Here is a 15937-nt window from a genome sequence, read left to right on the forward strand (position 1 = left end):
GAGAGAGCGAGAGAGAGAGAGAGAGAGAGAGAGAGAGAGAGAGAGAGAGAGAGAGAGAGAGAGAGAGAGTGAGGGGGAGAGAGAGAGAGAGAGAGAGAGAGAGAGAGGAGAGAGAGAGAGAGAGAGAGAGAGAGAGAGAGAAGAGAGAAGAGATGAGAGAGAGAGAGAGAGAGAGAGAGAGAGAGAGAGAGAGAGAGAGAGAGAGAGAGAGAGCAGAGAGAGAGAGAGAGAGAGAGAGAGAGATAGAGAGAGAGAGAGAGAGAGAGAGAGAGAGAGAGAGAGAGAGAGAGAGGGAGGGGAGAGAGAGAGTACATTCAAATAAGTGAAAAGGAGGGTCTTAAACGCCGACACAAGACACATTACCTGCCCCGCATAAGGCCATGTAGACCAGGTGTGTTGGCGCAAGTTTTTAATTGTGGAGCAATAAATGAAAATTAAGTGGAAGAGCAGGACGAATCTTTGAATGAGTGCTTCCCGATTTAAGTGGAATAAGCCGCAAAGAAGGTACTGCTACGTGTATTCTTTGCAGTTGGTCCGTCCTGAGCATGTATTTGTGAATGATGCCGGTGACTTCTAAAAAAGATTTTACACGCCACCAAAGGTCGATCATGAAATGACCTTCGATAACCAAAGTGGCAGCCATGCCGCAGCAAAGTTCAAAGAGATGCTGCTCATACTGCCAGAAATGTTTGATTCCGAGCATTCCGTTTCGTGACCTGACGGGAGCCGCGAAGTACTCCAGCGATTATCGACGATTTAGAACGGAGGGAGATGACAGCGACAAAGGGGGCTATTGGCAAGAAGCAAAATGAGACATCAACAACGACACGATAAATCAAAGAATCAATTGCAAGGTCAGATCGATAGCTACCTCATCTTGGTGCAGAAGCGAGATAGATCGACTTCAACAATGTTGTCTTGGAAATGATCCCGAAGATTCTAAAAGTTGTGCTGTCCAGCGTAGTACATGGCCATTAAGATAAAACGAGGTGGCCATGGCGAGCACGAGATGACACCTATCTGTTGCAGTACTAGGTTGATCGGGTGTTTGCTATTTTAATTGCTGTTGAATTCAGCTATTAAAAGGGACAAGATGCGTGCTGTCCAAAAATGCATGGATATACAAACATTATGCACTTGGAAACTGGTTGTATTGGTAGAAAACAACCAACGTAAGGAGGGTCTGGCTCATGGAGGAGGTTCTATCGTGCAGAAAACAACTACTCCTGCACTCCTCGACTTATTTTACCGTGCTGAGGTGAAGGAAACCGGTTAAGATGTGTATCCAAGGATACTATATAAAGGTATATTCAGGTACTTGCTTTAAAGATAAAAACTTGGACCTGAGGCGAGAGCCTTAAAAAATATCGTAAGCACGTATTTTCAGAGCCCACAGTCGCGTATCTAACTGCAAAATGGTAGCGCCGAAAACAAATTGAAAAGCAACAAACTCAGCAACGGGCACGAGTTGCAGGGACTGGGAGGCAGATATTTTTGTCTTGAAGCAGATAATGATGATTTACATTTCACAACGCCTCAGTTACTCAGGTCATTTTGCGTAATAATGGTTTACCGTTGCTATCCATCGACAGTTACCGACGATTCTATATAAACCTCAGAGCGTAAAGTGGAATTCAGCTGTGCGTGGCTCGTAAGCCATTAAAACAGAGAATGGTTTACAAGTTACGCACAACGGAAGTGCACTGTGTGCTCTGGAGTTCAAATGAAGCCATCGACAGCTGAACGCTTTTCACTGAGTGCGCAGGCACTGGTTCTTAAAACCATTGTCTGGAAACGGGAGCTAACAACGAGTTGATCACTAAAGAGCTGGTTAAATAGGGCACCAGTGCTAATCCTCAGATTGGCAGCGTGTGTTCAGTTGTCAATAAGCTGAGCTAAATGTCTAGAATACCGCTTCCATCTGACGATTAATTCTCTTAGCGCTTGAAAACGTAGGGGACTCTGTTTTAGGCATTATCCACATCAAGACTGGATTGCAGCTAGCCAGTTTCCGGGAAAGCCGCTTGCCAGCCCGGCACCAGGGCTAGCCGGGTAACAGATTATGTCGCCATTTGGTGGCGAGTGACCAATACAGGGTTTCAAAATTCCTCTTACTGTTGGGTGTGGAATGAAGAATGTCTGACAAATTTTCAAAATGCAATTAAAGCAATTTAGATTTACGGAAAAGGTCCATCTCCTAAACACACACCCTGGTGGCCGACTAGATACCCTTCGCTCGGCTGGGGGGTCAATTTGACCCCCTAAGATCTCGGGAACTAAGAGAGCTAGAGACACTAAATTTACAGAGTGTGTTGACCTGCACGAGAACTCACTTAGATCACAGTTTCAGGTGCCTAGGTATTGAAATTTGGGTCAAATGGCGTCAAAAAATTCAAATTCCAGGTTGGCCTCCAAAGTGCCCCCAGAACCTAGATAACCGTTTCCAGGCAAAAGGCCACATCCTCATTCAAGGTCAATGACCTTATTTGACCTTTTGAAGGTCATGGTGACCAAATCATACAAGCTGCTCTGAGTTTTGCATTTAAATAGGCGACTAAAATCCACTAGGCAGCAAGTTCCGAAAAAAAACAAAACGCTGACATGGGTCATTTTAGGTCAATGGCCTATTCTGACCTCTGATATGTCAATGGAAGATGTATAATGCAGCTCCTGCCATCAATAAATTCGAAGTGAGCACCAGAAACTACCCAATACAGCAAACCCTAAAGCAATAAAACAGGTCAGTTTTGACCTTGGTCTGACCTTCATACCTGACCTTTGGCCAAGGTAATTTGCTCATTCAACTGTTGTACTTCCGAAGAAAGCATCTCAGATATGTATGACTTCGTCTAACACTCCGTTGTTGCATCAGGTTGAACGATTCCCTAGAAATTGACTTCGCTGAAACCATGACCTGTCTGACCCGCCATAGGTCAGCGACCTTGCAAGTTACATTTAAATTTTTGATGTCAAATGATCCGCTATTCAATTGTCTACACCTACACAAAATTTAGCGCAAATTTTGCAGATCTGCAAAAAACTGAACGGCGGATTGTCTGACATCAAAACATTAGACGTACCTTGTGGGGTCGCTGACCTATGATAGGTCAAAGTCAGGTCACGGTTTCAGCGAAAATGTTGTGTTGTTGGTCTGGGTCCTTCAGGCTAGTAAACAACCCTGGTCTGGGTCCCTCATACTGCAATTCGCCGTGTTGGTCCCGATCCATTTGATTGCTGGACGCTATGTTGATCTGGCTCCTTAGGCCGGAAGACGCTCCGTTGGTCTGGTTTACTTAGACTGCTAGCCGGTGTAGTAGCTTGGGCTACTTTGACTGGAAGCAGTGTTATTGGCCTCGCTCTCCCAGATGGCCGTCAGTGCATCCATTCCAGTCGCCCGGTCTGGTAGACCCTATGTTGATCAGGTTTTCTGTGCCTGGCACACACTGTTTTGGTTGCATAGGTTTTAAAAACAAGTGCAACCACCTTCCTCATTCAATCGTGGGAGACCCGGATGATTGAGGCCATGTTAAAAATGTCGTTCAGATTTATGCGCGTTTGCTGGCTATTAACACGCGTTTGGGTGGTGGGGGAGGGTTAATTTGAACCCCCAAGGGTTTTTCCGGAATGGTGTCCAAACGGCGCGGCATAGCCGCACCAAATTTTGCATAACAGTGGACAATTGAACTGTGAATCGTCTGACATCAAACATTTAGATGTGCTTTGTAAGGCCGCCAACCGACAGCAGGTCAAAGTCAGCCCAGGGTTTCAGCGAAGGCAATTTCTCGGGAATCGGTCAATCTGATCTAACAACGGAGTGTTAGACGAAGCCATACATCTCTCAGACACTTCCGTAGGCAACGCAACAATTGAATGAACAAATCATATGGACCTAAGTTCAGGTATGAAGGTTAGGCCAAGGTAAAAATCAGCCCGTTTTATTATCCTAGCGCTATCTGTATGGGATAGTTGCTGGTGCTCATTTCGAATCTTTGGATAACAGGAACCGCGTTATACACCTTCCAGAGACTTCTTAAAGGTCAGAATAGGTTGCTGACCCAGAATGACCAAGGTCAACATTTTGTTTTTAGAAACATACTGCCTAGCGTAACCTTTGTCGCTTATCCAAATACAAAACTCAAAGCGGTCTTGTATGATTTGGGTTACCATGACCTTCAAAAGGTCACACAAGGTCACTGACCATAGATGAGCATGCGACTTTTTGCTTAAAGCAGTTATCTAGATTCTAGCGGCCCTTTGGAGAACAACCTGAAATTTGACCTTGTTTGACATTTTTTGACCCGAAGGTCATGACCTAAGGATCTCAATTGTTGAGCTAAATGAGATCAAGTACAGGTCAACACACTCTGTAAATTTGGTATCTCTAGCTTCTTTAGTTCCTAAGATCTTAGGGGGTCATGTTGACCCCCGACCGAAGGGTGTCCAGCCGGCCACCCGGGCGCGCGTTAAACACAATTATTTACCGTCTACAGTGTGAAAATTTTCTCAAATGCATTGCCAGCCATTGTAGCGGTCATAGGCTCGCTTGGCTAGCGTCTCACTTACCGGTAAAATAAACAAATATAAAAATAAAGGTTTCCAGAAAATAGACATTTTCAAACAATACAGTTGGTCTAAGACATACAATGAATTGTTTTATATTCGTTTATGACCACTCTCCATCTTTCTAAAGGCTGCTTTTTTTGCTTCAGCCAGCCATTTTTTGACGTTTTATTTGAATTATGCACCTATCCTAACATTTTTTGATAGTTGTGTTTTTTACAACACGTAATAATAACGCGTTACTAAAATGGTTTATCTAGGTCTATCCATAGGTCTATCTAGATCTATCCATAGGCTAAGTATCCGCTAAGCATGCATCCCAAATCTACGGCTCATACCCTTTCTCACGCATTTTTCCATTGTTCCCAACCTCTCAGTCTCGAGTCGGCCAGGGGAATTCCCAATCGGTCGGGGAGGGGGCGGCCGATTGCTTGGCGGCTAGCCGGTTAGCTGGAAAGCAATCTACCTGGCATCAATGACGTCTCACACCAGTTCATTTTTTAGAGATTTATTCCAAACCTTTTGGAACGGACGGAGTGGATAAGATGGATTTCTGGGATTAGTGCCCACGCTAAGCAGTGCTTGTAGCGTGAGGCCTGACCCCATCATCCTATCATGAGCTTCTCAGTCAGTGGCAGATTTTGCGGCGAAAGGCCAGCGTGCCGCAGTGTGCTATGTGCAGTCCGTCCTGTCCCGTGACGTAAACTGGCCTTTAGAGTGGTCGCGGCCATCGCCTCGGCCACAGGCCATCCCATCCCGCAGGCCATCCCAGACAAGGGCAAATTGCGAGCGCATAAGGCAGCTCGAGCCCATCCAGCGCATAAGGCAGCTCGAGCCCATCCAGCGCATAAGGCAGCTCGAGCCCATCCAGCGCATAAGGCAGCTCGAGCCCATCCAGCAACATAAGGCAGCTCGAGCCCATCCAGCGCATAAGGCAGCTCGAGCCCATCCAGCGCATAAGGCAGCTCGAGCCCATCCAGCGCATAAGGCAGCTCGAGCCCATCCAGCCACGGTCGGGTGAATTGGAGCTCAAGTGCTCTGACCGACTGAGGTAGCGGGACGAGCAGACCGAACTCTCACTTAGTGAGCAGCTGCCACAGCACTCGATTCCTAGAAACGAGCCTATCGCGGCGCTGACGTGAGCTAAAATGCTTGGCAGGAGGCACTGAAATGTGCTTACCATGATAAAAGCCTTGTCAACACACGGAATTATACTGGGATTTCTGTCGGGTAGCCGAAATAAAAAAGACATGATCACAGTGTGCCATACGTGCCGCAAAGTATCTGCATATTCAGATTTACGGCGTAAGCCAATCCCATTCCTTGCTGCAGTATCACTCACGCGGGTGACAAAATACGCCATCCTTCAACGCGTGCGCATAATGATAACTCATGGGAAGAACACAAAAGCATTAATGTCCTGTGTTATATGTGCCTACTCAAGGCAAACTGGGAGGTCATGCCTCTCAGTCTGAAAGCTGGGGGTAGTGTGTGTGCCCGAGGAGGGGATTAGCTGCCCCCACTATACTATCCATCCTATCCCTAACTATCTCAGGTTGCATGCTTCAACGACGCTGTTGCGTTGGGTTGGGCGCTATTAACCGTGGTTTGTTGTCCCCAGCAAGAAATTCAATCTCCTCTGCTGTTTTATAACTTTGCTAAAGAAAACTATAGTTTTTACAGAACAAAATTTCAGACAAGTGTCTACGACTTTAACACTCGCTCTACCAGATAGGGAGGAGACAATTTCACAGCAAAGGGTTGACCAGAAAGCTTCCAAACGGCAAAATTTGCGTAGTTGTAGGCAATTGAATAGCCGATTGTTTCGTCGGCCAAATTCGACATGCCTCGTAAGGTCGCTGAATTGTAGCAGATCAAAGTCAAACCATGCCTGTCAGCGAAGGCAAGTCTCCAGGGATTCGTTCAATATGATGCGACAACCGAGTGTTAGACGGAGTAAAGTCAGATCATGCTCGTCAGCGAAGGTAATCCCCAAGGAATCGCTCAATATGTTGCGACAACCAGGTGTTAGATGGAGTCATACGACTTTGAAGAAGTTCCTTGGACATAAGACAGCTTACATTAGGATTACGACAAACTCCATTGATCTTGGATCATGTGTGAAGGTCAAGCCAAGGTCAAAACCAAACCGATTTTTCACTAGACAGCTGAAGTTATGGGACAATTCTTGACGCCATTTCGACTTCCTGAATCTCAAGGACATCAACATTTTTTTTTGTTATGGCCTTTTGAAGGTCAGGGAAGGTCACTCCATTGACCAGATTCACCTTTTGATTTAATAAATATGTTACCTGGGGGAGAAATTGGCTTCGGCTGTAAATCCAACCATCAAATACCTTCAAAATGCCGAATAAGATGCCGGCCTGACATGAACGCCAGTAACCTTTTATTTATGAGAAGCATCAAGGTTTAAGCTGGTTGTGTGCAAATGTTTGAGGGCACTACCTATCCGGAATAGGAGTTTGACCTTATTTGTCCCGGAGAACACGACCTGTGAACCTTAAAATTCGACACAAATAAGATGACACAAAGCCCTAGCACTCGTGTAAATTTCGTGTTTAGAGTTAAATAAGGTAAAACAAGGTCAAATTCCAGGTTGGTCTCCAAAGTGTCCCCAGAATCTAGGCAACTGTTTATAAGCAAAAGATTGCAAGCCCATTGGAGGTCAGTGACCTTGTTTGGCCTTTTGAAGGTCATGGTGACCAAAATCATACAAGACTGCTCTGAGTTTTGCATTTGAATAAGCGACCAAGATAACGCCAGGCAGTTTGTTCCTAGAACAAAATGTCGACCCGGGTCATCTTTGGTCAATGACCTGTTCTGACCTCTAAGAAGTCAACCAAAGGTGTCTAATGCTGTTCCTGCTGACAATAAATTCGAAATGAGCACCAGAGACTATCCCATACAGCAAACCCTAGAGCAATAAATCAGGTTGGTTTTTACCTTGATCTGATCTTCATACCTGACCTTAAGTCAACGTAATTTGCTCATTCAATATTTGTGGTTCCTCTGAAAGCATCTCAGAGATGTATGACTTCGTCAAGCACTCCATCGTTGTATCAGATCAAACGACTCTCTAGAAATTACCTTCCCCGAAACAATGACCTGACTTTGACCTACCACAGGTCAGCAGCCTTACACGGTACATCTAAATTTTTGATGTCAAACGACCCGCTATTCGACTGTCTACAGCTATGCAAAATTTGGTGCGGCTACGCCGCGCCATTCGGAAACCATTCTGGAAAAACCTTCCGGGGGGGGGGGGGTCAATTTGACCCCCACCCGAGCACGTGCTAAGGAATCATAAGGTACCTATGGATAAGATATTTGGTTTGACCAGACAAGTGAGCAGCCTTACGTAGCTAAGCCTAACCCGGCATTTCTCAGTAATGCATTTCGTTTTTTCAGTTTGCTAGCAATTTCAAAGCAAGCTGAATGCCGTTTCTTTCCCTCGTGACGAGCAACACGCCGATCTTTGTTTCGTACCTCTAGCTCAGTGAGGAACCAAACGGACGTTGCCTTTTTGGGACATTACGCCAGCATAGCGTAACCAGGGGAGGGGCCGGAGACTTCGGCTTAACGTAACCAGTGCGAAACCAAGGACGGCTAGGGGGGGGGGGGGTTGAAGAAATGGCCAAGAATGTGCAGCGTAATTTCTGGACGGCCCATTATCTAAAGCGATATCAGTGGTACAGTTGTAGCAAAGCCAGGGGGAGGGGGGGGGGGGGGGGTTCGAGACATGCCCCTCCCTTGGGAGCGAAGGCCCCAAATGCTTTTTGCCAGTTAAGAAGCACGCATAACCTTTCCATGACATAAAGGATGTGCCCAGGCATCAATGTAGGATCTCGAACCTAGGAAGATCCCCTAAATAAAAAACAGGGCCTCCAAGCCACCACAAGGCCTCTTGGTCGGTATCGCACGCCATGACCCGATAGGGTTCATTCCTGGGAAAAAAATTCCGGCCACGCCACTGTAGTGCAGCGATTAAATACACAATGAGAATGGATATGAAACCGTCAAGAACAGCCGCGTCAGTGAACAAACACCTCCCGAGTCCCGAACGGAGTTACTCCTCCTGGGGGCCGCATCCAAGAACACTATGGTGCATCCGGGTCAGAATTCAGCCGTCGGACGAGTCCACTCATGATTCGAGGGGCGGCGATGGCCGGGGATGGGCGGTTCCGACCAATGACGGGTGTAAGGACGGAGATATAACGCGTCCGCCTATGTCGACGTGGTGGTGCTCCATGACGCAGAGGCACGCGTTGAGAACAGTGCGTGCGGATGACCTCGGGAGCCCGCGAACCGCTCACCGCCAAGGGAGAGACCATATAGCCACGATGGGCGTTCAAGTCACGAGTACCGCGCCAACCCAGCGCCTCCCCGCCTTCATGCTGGGTCTTCACAAAGTGCTGTGTATAGAAGAGAGTAATATACATGTCCAGTTCTTACGGAAGTTTATTTTTAGTTTCTCGAGGAAAGGACAAAATGGGGTGAACACGCCACAATGAATCAATACGCCTTGCACAAGCATTAATATACTTAGATGAGGATGGAGCTGCACTTTTTAGGGACGTTAGAGATGTTTTCCTCTCACGAAAGGAAACGGTACGTGGTTACACTCAGGGTTTTTTCACAGGTGTGAAGGGTGTTGGTGCGCGGCCGGCTCTGCTAATTGGAAAAGTAAGGATTTTTAAAGTTTCAGCTTGTGCCGACAAGGAGCAGTGCGATCTTGGATGTGTCCATTTTCAAGGGGCTTGGTGTAAGCTGGGATTCGACAGCAAGAGGAATCCAGAGGAGACAGCAAGAGGAATCTCCCTGTCGGGACTTCAGGATGCACAAATGTTCAGGATGGTTGTAGCCTGGCAGCTGGGCGTCGTTAGCACAAAATAATCGATGTCCGCGAAGTGATTGGGATGGTTGCGAAGATGCTGAAAAATTCGGCCCGTTAGAGACCCTTGGGGACACAGGAGGAAAGAGGAAGGAGTAATGAACCAAATCTCACCACTTGCCGCCGGCCATCAAGGGCTCTCGTGTCAGGTCGGCTCAGTAACGTACTATCTGAGCTTCTCAGTAGGACGCCATGGTCAACGCTGTCAAAAGCGCGGGTGAGGTCGACTGAAGTGACAGCCACAACACGGCCGCCATCAATGAGCCGCGTGACTAACTCGTCAGCGTCCACCTAGGCGTCCTCCGTCAAATGACACAGTTGACAAGGGAGCCAGGAGATGACAGGCAACAATATGATGACACTGTACGTTGCACACGACCTTTGCATAAAACTTGGACACAGTTGGTAAGGTACAAGTGGGTCTAAACACACCAATGTATCTCTAACAGCCGAATTTATGCAGAGGTAGGGAGGCGCCAGCCTCCATGAAGAGGGGGAAATTCAGGACACGAGAGAGGCATCGATCAAGCGCAGCACGGGATGTCTAGATGCAGGACGGCACTGACGCATGCCACTGAACGGTGTGCATCACCGTGCCCCACATGCCTTGGTAACGAAAGTTCATGCACGACGGAAGTTTACGCACGACGAAAGTTCACGCACGGTCTATGAAGTTCAGGTGGAGTTACGAAGAATTTTTAAGTGCCGCGCGCTGGTCTCAGCACTAGGGGAGGAGGGCCTCACGCTACAAGCTCGAGAGTGACGCGCCGGCCGACAAACGCAGTGACGCGTGCGATCGTCCTGTTCTGGGGTATCTCCCTGGTAGTACCCTTCCCCTGCCACCTTTGCGACACCAAGGGTGAAGTTCCGAAAATCCTGCCAGCGACTATTCCGTCACTTTGGCACTTGGACGAACAGTTTGTCGCGCTTCGATTTTACGTGCAGACGGACTCTGACGCGGTTGCGTAATGGCATACATCGAATCTTATCGGAGTTTGCACCACAGCACTTCGACGCCTCGCCGCGCTCCTGCAGGAGCTGTTGCATAGGCGGACTGTCCTCGAGCCAGGGAGAACGCAGGCGATGAGGTATCCAAGTTCGGTGGAGCAAAGTACGTCCGCCAGTCGCGACACATCACCATACGTGCAAAAGCCCTCGCTTCGTTTCATTCTGTGTCCTTGGCCTGATACACGGCGCAGCAGTCAGCCCACTGCAGATGCGAGCAAAGCCGCAGTTTACGTCACGACATGGCCTGGTGGGGAACGGCACAGGGTGACAGCGCCATGTCTGTGAAGTTTGCGCGACGCATCTCGAATGGGACCCGGATTTCACTAAATCCTCGCTCAGGGGAAGTTGCAAGAGGGCTGGAAACGTCACATGACCCAAACTTAGCATTGAAATGGAATGAAATCGGTCTCAAAAAGATAACTCTTGTTAAAATCGAAGTCAGTTAAGTCCTCGTCCTCACAAAAACGCCGCTCATAAAGGTCAGATTTAAGAACAAATGATAAGGAACGTCAGAACTCCACACCAACTCGTATTTGGGGCCAACGCGGCATTTACCAGATAGAGCAAGAGCTTAGTTTTTGCGGTCTGTCCTTGTCTCACAGGTACCCATCCCCCTTCTTTCCCGCCTAAACTAGACCTGGAAGATCGGCTACTGTCACGATGCAAACTCTGCATTCCCTCGAACTCGAAAGTGGCTGTGTGATGAGAGAGATCTCCCTCACCCTGGCGTTTGTCATCTATTTTGATATCGGTTTCGTTCATTTACGCCGGGAAGTTCAGACAGAAGTTTGAAGTTTGACCTTCAGAAGTTTGACCTTAAATGTCAACGTTTATCAGGTCGAAAACCTCGCTCTTCCTAGAGTTCGCGTTGGATAATCTTTTTGGACCCGTTTTGTCCCATTTCATCTATTATTTTTGCTTGCATGACTTTCGCCGTCCTTTGATTTCGAATTCGACCCTGAGGGCCAACCGCTGTCGCACAACAGACCTCCATCTCGTAGATCTCTGGGTCAGGAAGTTAGCGAAAGCAAAACAAAAAGTTTATCAAAAGCGTAAGCAAAATTGAGCGAGCCTAAGCGAAATTTCAGCAAAAGCGAACGTCGTGCTGAAATCCGAATCCAAATACGAACCCGAATACTTTGGATTCGGATTTCGCTTAATACTTCGGTCGCTAACTTTGGCAATGAAAGCGGCACCGGTAGAAGGCGGGTGGAGGCAGACGACCATGGTGCGATGGTCAGCGGTGGTTTTGCAAGACACGTGCACTGCGGCTCAGAGGTCAGAAACGTTGGCGATTATATGGTCACTGAGTAGGCCGGAAGGTCCAGTGTGCGTCGGCGTCGTCACGAGCCGCAATAGATTGGGTCGTTCGGCGCTGCCAGTAGAGGACTTTCCAGATTCGCCAGGCTTCCCAGAGACCACGTGCGCCTGCAGCTGGTCGTGCAGACCATTCACGGCGTCAGTGAGAGGAGACGGGGCCGGCAGACTTCAACGATCGTCCAATGTTCAACGTTCAATGTTCTTTGCCAGTCAAAGTGACCGACGGGACCTTGCACGAGCCGGTGCCCGTTGTCGAGAGGACGGTCGCGTTCGGGGATTCCCCGGTGCCAGACTGTCACATCAGCGGCGCGACCGGAGTCGGCGCGACGCGGCGCGGTCCCTCCCCCGCCCCCCCCCCCCCCCCCCCTGCCGCCGGAAGCAGTCGGACGGACCCCGGTGCGAGATTGCATTCGGGGAAACAAGAGTAAGCTACCCCAGACTCGATTCGCAATCCAGGTCATTAATTACCGGCGTTGTGCCTCGTCAGGTCAAAGGTCAGATCGATGCGATCCAACAAAACTGCGTACTTCCGAAGAAACATCAGATACTTATTAAATGGTGTTCAAATCGACAAATCATGCCAGTTGTACCTGACGTTACGAATAATTCTAGCCGCTATATCCGTGAAAAGTGGTGATATTGACTGACACCTGTCTGTGATCCCCACAGGTTACATTGTCCTACAAGTGACAGGTAATACTCTGTCATATAGGATATATATATATATATATATATATATATATATATATATATATATATATATATATATATATACATCATGCACACACGCGTTTCGGGAAGGGCCTGGTGAAGCCCCAAGGAATTGTCGGTGGTGCTTAAAAACTAGTCATACGAACGACCTTCGGGCTCTTTGTTCGCAGGTACATGCATAAAGTCGTCGTGTATCGTACCTCCACAAGAAACCTGTAGTTAGAAATCTGTACGGACGCGCCCCGGGAATAATTTCTAAGGATCAGATGGTTCTACCTGCTACATGCGGCGTTGAACATTGTAACACAGATACTCGACTGAGTGACTCCGATCCCGTGTCAGGCGAATTCAGCCTTAGCCCATTCTGTGTTCTACCATTCTCAGACCGGTCAGTGAACAATGCGAGGACAGCTCAGGTTAGCATTGTTGCACCCTTTTTCCAGCGTTAGACAATAGTATTTATCTTGACTTTTCGAGAGCACCGTCACTTCCGACGACCTGAGTCGACCTTCGTCGCGCTCCCTGCTAAGGCTAGTGAAGGTCGAGGAGATGTAGGATGATTAGGAAAAATCACATCACCGGTGTGCCATCTGAGCGCAATGGACCACGACTTTTTTAGCACGGCGTCACGGAGCGTCGCGGCCATCCCAAGCTACACAGGTGGACCATTTCAAAGCCGTTGGGTGACAAAATGCAATTCGAAATGCTTTTTGTCTTTTCAGCGCACATATGCGCCATGTCAAACCACAGAAACAATGGAACGACTCCAGCGGTTCCACACGTACGGGTGGTTCAGCTAGGATCAGACAGAAAAAACGATATTGAAATGAGGGAAAGATGAGCCTGGATGGCCCTCTTCGCTCGCTTTTAATGGCCCGCGAGCAAACTTTAGAATGCCTCGTGGCAGCGAATCACTTCTGGGTGACATCTGCGAGTTCCGAATCAGTGCCTTGTCCGTGACAAAAATCAAAGTTTGGGACGAAGCGGGAACTTTGCACACGAGAGCCAGAAGTGATGCTGTGCACTGTACACCACGATAAGGTCTGTTGACAGCAGGTTGATATTTCGGCTGTTTGCCCAAAGAATCGGCTCTAGCAAACATTCGTTTTCCTGATCAAGGTTGTAGATGTCGGAGAGCCCATGCCATTTTTAATATTATTGGGAAATAAACAATGATCTATATGTTATTGCCGTTGGGTTAGCGTCATGCTTCTAACGCACGGTTGTTTGTCGTTCGCGTTTGGCATGAAAACACGACACGAAACACAAGTTTGATGCAACGATGCATTCAATTAAATTGGATAGATGAATGACACTTGTCAGCTAGACTAGCGCCTGGCAGTCTACGCCAATTGTGTCCCATAACTCTGCGTCACCCATTTGTTCATCCGTGGCCAGTGAATCTGGTCTGAACGGCCGCCCGGCAAGGATGAGTGCGGTGCCGCACGACTCATACCCGGCGGGGTGTGTGTGCTCCCCAGCAGATGGCAGCTCGGTCGTCGGACCAGCCTCATCAGCGGAGAAACCCTCCACCCTCCCCCAGGGCGTCGTGAGCCGCGGGGCACACGCCGCCGTCGCTCGCAGGTGTGTGGCCCCTGAGTCTGCGGGCTGTTACCGTGGGCTGGGTGCGGTAAGACCCCACCTCGCACCTGTGACTCAGGCCTGGCGTAAGGAGCGCTATCTATCCCGTGACGCGCCGGCCGCCCGGGGCCTATCGGCGGGAGGAAGTGTCCCGATTATCGTCTGGGGTTAAATAGACCGGCAGGTGGCCGAGGGAGCTAGTTCAGGCGCAGCCGGCGGAGGACCCGAGACAACATGAGGGCCATCCAGCTCCTGCCGCTGCTGGCGGCGGCTCTGCTCCCACCAAGCGAGACGTCACGCTGCGACAGCTACAGGTACACGCCCGCGTACATCAGCTGTCTACAACAGGGCGGAGCCGTCGAGAAGCGGGCGGTGCAGGAGGCCCGCAGCGACTGCAGAGCGTGCCAGTCCGCGCGGCACGTGCGGACGCTCGGCTGCGGACGGGACCGCCTGAAGATCATCGAGACCACCTGTGTAGACGCGGGCTCCGCGTGCTGCGACGGCGCCACGTGCCAGACGATGTACAGCTCCGTCAGCTACAAGCAGGGCGGCAAGCTTATCCGCGAGTCCGTGGCGATGGCCTGTCTGTGCGTCGCCCCCTGGGATGGTGTCGCTGACCAGGTCAACCCCGGTCCGTCCGCCAGCCTCGGTGGCGAGAGCCTGCTCCGGCCAGCGGGCGCCGGCGCCGACCGGGCACCGAGGCCTTGGCGGAAACAGCCGAAACGCACGAGCAGGGGCCGCAGGAAGCTGGCGAAACTGGCGCGCCAGGGGAAGCGGCAGCAAAAGCAGCGACAAAAGCAACTGCGGCGGAGAAGGGCCTGAAACAGGGCTGAAACCGGGGCGGGCAGTCTCAGCAGCAGACGGCTGAGATCGGAGCGGTCAGTCTCAACAATAGACGGCTGAGATCGGAGCGGTCAGTCTCAGCTGCAGACGGCTGAGACTGCTCGGCGACCCGCTCTAACCAATGTGTGAAGCAAGGACGATGTCGAGCAGCCATCAGCGCTGTGATTTATCATTCATCGCTTTCTACCACAGCTCGGCCTGGTCTTCGCACGTGCAAACGTATTTTTGCTGTGCTGGCGGTATCCTTCTTAGCCACATTGATTTCTACAGGGTTTTATGCACACATTCATATGCTACCGCTTACCTGTTGCTTTTACTTCACCTTTACGTACGTTGCCAATGCATTCCGTCAATACGCTGCTTTCGTAGTTATACCCTCCCATCCCACTTTAAATCCGACGCTTATTTTGTGTGCAACAAACGACTGGCCTGGCATTTGCCGGACGCTGAAGTGAATATTTTGTACCACGGCGCTCGAACACGAGATCCACGCAATCTGCGGTGGTACGGCTCCTGCATTGCCTACATGCTCGTGTTGCTTCTGTTTTATCGCCTACGTAGTGACGAGGAACCCGATATGCCATGGTATGCTCCATGAATACTCGCTCGTATACACACCGTGAAATGAGATAATTTTCTTTTAGAAATCCACATGCAAAGCCTCTCACCCGTTAAACCATGCGTGAGCCGTCGTTACAACACGGCCGGAGCTCGTGTAGCGGGGAGTTGGCGAGCAGAGATTCATAGTCAAGCCCAGCACACAGCGTGTCGCGTTCGCGCCAAGTGGGGTACCGGTGGCGCGGTGGTCACGCTGCGCGTCTGCGAAATCCTAATTGCGATGTTCGATCCCGCGGTGCCCGCCGTTCCTGCCAGGGAGAGGCAGGCGACGCTATGCAGCTTCAGCAGACGGGCGTGTCGTAAAGCTGCGATGACACCACTCACGCAATGCGCACCAGGCCACAGACGGGCCCAGCCGAGGCCAGCGGTATACGCGAGCACAGC

The sequence above is a fragment of the Pollicipes pollicipes genome, unplaced genomic scaffold (assembly GCF_011947565.3).
Source record: "Pollicipes pollicipes isolate AB1234 unplaced genomic scaffold, Ppol_2.1 Scaffold_6138;HRSCAF=7277_pilon_pilon_pilon, whole genome shotgun sequence".
NCBI lineage: Eukaryota > Metazoa > Arthropoda > Thecostraca > Pollicipedomorpha > Pollicipedidae > Pollicipes > Pollicipes pollicipes.